The sequence below is a fragment of the Scyliorhinus torazame genome, chromosome 10 (genome assembly GCF_047496885.1).
Source record: "Scyliorhinus torazame isolate Kashiwa2021f chromosome 10, sScyTor2.1, whole genome shotgun sequence".
Classification (NCBI taxonomy): domain Eukaryota; kingdom Metazoa; phylum Chordata; class Chondrichthyes; order Carcharhiniformes; family Scyliorhinidae; genus Scyliorhinus; species Scyliorhinus torazame.
In genome coordinates, this window is record NC_092716.1 from 134,621,980 (window position 1) to 134,625,756 (window position 3,777).

Consider the following 3,777-nt stretch of genomic DNA (forward strand, 5'->3'; position numbering starts at 1 on the left):
ATTACATTTATACTAGATCAGTGAGTGAGCTGGCACTGGATTACATTTATCCCAGATCAGTGAGTGCGATGGCACTGGATTACAATTATCCAAATCAGTGAGTGAGCTGGTACTGGATTGCATTCAGTCCTAGACCAGTGAGTGAGCTGGCACTGGATTACATTTAGTCCTTGATCAGCGAGTGATCTGGCACTGGATTACATTTATCCAAATCAGTGAGTGTGCTGGCACTGGATTATATTTATCCTGGATCAGTGAATGAGCTGCCACCGGATTACATTTATCCTAGATCAGTGAGTGATCTGGCACTGGATTACATTTATCCTAATCAGTGAGTAAGTTTGCACTGGATTACATTTAACCTAGGTAAGTGAGTGAGCTGGCACTAGGTTACATTTATCCTATGTTCAATGAGTGAACTGGCACTGGATCGCATTTATCCTTGATCAGTGAGTGAGCTCACACTGGATTATATTTATCCTAGATCAGTGAGTGAGCTGGCAGTGGATTACATTAAGTCCTAGATCAGTGAGTGAGCTGACACTGGATTACATTTAGTCCTAGACCAGTGAGTGTGCTGCCACTGGATTCCATTTATCCTAATCAGTGAGTCAGCTTGCACAGGATTTCCTTTCTCCAAATCTGTGAGTCAGCTGGCACTGGATTACATTCAGTCCTGGATAAGTGAGTGAGCTGGCACTGGATTACATTTATCCAAATCAGTGAATGAGCTGGCACTCCATTACATTTAGTCCTGGATTAGTGAGTGCTCTGGCACTGGATTATATTTATCCTAGATCAGTGAGTGAGCTGGCACTGGATTATATTCATGCAAACCAGTGATTGAGCTGGCACTGGATTACATTTATCCTAGATCAGTGAGTGAGCTGGCACTGGATTACATTTAGTCCTGGAACAGTGAGTGAGCATCCACTGGATTACATTCATCTAAGATCAGTGAGTGAGCTGAAACTCGATTACTTTTGGAGCAAGACCAGTGCATGAGCTGGCGCTGGATTACATTTACACCGTGACCAGTGAGTGATCTATCACGACATTATGACAGGTCCTAAATCAGTGAGTGAGATGGCACTGGTTTACAGTTTGACCGAGACAGGTGGGGGATCTCACACTGGATTACAGTTAGACCTTGACCAGTGAGTGAGCTGGCACTGGATTACAGTTAGACCTAGACTAGTGAGTGAGCTGGCACTGGATTGCAATTAGGTCTTGGCCAGTGAGTGAGCTGGAACTGCATTACATTTAATCTTAGACTGCTGTGTGTTCGCACTAGATTACTTTCAGTCCGAGACCGGTGCATGAGCTGGCACTGGATTACATTTTGGCACTGGACCAGTGAATGAGCTTGCACTGGATTACATTTAGGTACTGGACCAGTGAGTGAACTGGCATTGGATTACATTTAGTGAGAAAACTGGCCCTGGAATACATTCAGACTAAGACCAGTGAGTGATCTGACACTGGATTGCACTTTTAACTCCGTTTTGATTCTGCTGTGATCACATTCCTGTAGCCTTGATCCATCACTCCTTGGCTCCTCACTCTGCAACTGGATCCTCTATTTTCTGACCCACATACCACAATCAGTAAGAATAAACAATAACACCTCCTCCACGATAGTCCTCAATACTGCGACCCCATAAGGCTGCGTACTTGCCCCCCTACTAACTCCCTGTACACACACGACCGCGTGGAAAAATTTGGTTCCCACTCCATCTACAAGTTTGCTGACGATACGACCACAGTGTTGTCAGATCTCGAATAACGACGAATCAGAATACAGGAGGGAGATAGAGAACCGAGGGGAGTGGTGCAACGACAGCAAAACTAAAGAGCTGGTCATTGACTTCAGGAAGCAAAGTACTGTACACACCCGTCAGCATCAATGGAGCAGAGGTGGAAATGGTTCGCAGCTTCAAATTCCTAGGGGTGCACATCACCAAAAATCTGTTCTGGGCCACCCATGTCGACGCTACCACCAATAAAGCACAACAGCGCCTATACTTCTTCAGGAAACTAAAGGAAATTCGGCATGGGCACACTATATTTTACCAACTTTTACAGATGCACCATAGAAAGCATCCTATCTGGCTGCATCACAGCCTGGTGATGTGTTGGGTGTTCTGGATCACAAACAGGTCACCACAAGTGGTGCAACTCCATTTTATTATAAGGTTAACTATATTAACATACTTGAAACTGTGGGTAAATGCAATACCAGCTTTAACTGTTGACCCTTGCCTAGTCCTAACCAGGTGATGCACTCAGCACATGGTGAATGTCTGTGTTGCAGGCGGTGAGCTCTGTGCTCCGAGCTGGCTGCTACTCGAGTGAGCGGGAACTCTCCTGTCCCCTGTCTTTATAGTGCGTGTGCTCTCACTGGTGATTGGCTGCGGTGTTGTGTATGCTGATTGGTCCCATTGCATGTCCATCAGTGTGTGTGTGTGTGTCTGCACAATGATATACTGGTGTATATTATAACACCTGGTATGGCAACTGCTCGGCCCAAGACCGCAAGAAACTTCAGAGAGTTGTGAACACCGCCCAGTCCATCACCCAAACCCGCCTCCCATCCATTGACTCAGTCTACACCTCCCGCTGCCTTTGGAAAGGCCACTCCCACCCAGCTTACTCACTCTTCCAACTTCTTCCATCGGGCAGGAGATACAAAAGTCTGCACAAACAGACTCAAAACCAGCTTCTGCCCCGCTGTTACCAGACTCCTAAACGACCCTCGTGTGGACTGACCTGATTAATACTACACCCCTGTATGCTTCACCCGATGCCAGTGTTTATTTAGTTACATTGTGTACCTTATGTTGCCCTATTACGTATTTTCGTCATGTACCAGATGATCTGTTTGAGCTGCACGCAGTAAAATACTTTTCACTGTACCTCGGTACACGTGGCAATAAACAAATCCAATCCAAATCACCCTCCACATCCAGCAGTCACCCCAACATGCTAATTCCTACTGTACTGCCCCCTCAGTCTTGTTAAACCCAAGTTCCAGTTACTTGGTGCGTGTGTATTGTACGGTTTTCTCACACACACAGCTAGGTTGTATTTGGGATTACTTTCTGATTAAAACCAATCAGCTGTGCAATAAACCATTTGCTGGCTCAACTCCCAACCCCATACTGACCACCTCATTAAAATGTGTGTGTGTGTGTGTGTGTGTGTGTGTGTGTGTGGCTAGAAGATGATGCACTCCATGGTCAAACAGCCTGTTTACACTGATGAGTCTGGGCTCACACTCAAGCACTTGCCATTTTGAGCGAGTTAGGTTTGGGTGCCTCCCTTGATGGATGGTCCATTTATCTGATAATTCTTCAATCTCCAAGACCTGTTTCTTCCCGCAGTGTGCTGCTCACCAGGGATTGCGGTGGGGATATCAAATTCTATATGAAATCTCGTCATCGCCAACAAGTCAGCTTTTACCAGAATGTATTAGGCCAAAGGGATCTGAGAATCTCCCTATGAGTTTTAAGCACTAGCTTAGCGGCATCTGCCATCCATTGCCGAGCCCCTGCATTCCCCACAGCCTCCACACCCACAACCTAACCCCACCTCCTCCATCCCCAATGATCCCCCCCACATCCCCAACAATCCACCCCACATCCCAAACCCCACCCCCTCCATCCCCAACAACCCACCCCCACATCCCAAACCCCACCCCCTCCATCCCCAACAATCCACCCCCACATCCCAAACCCCACCCCCTCCATCCCCAACAATCCACCCCCACATCCCAAA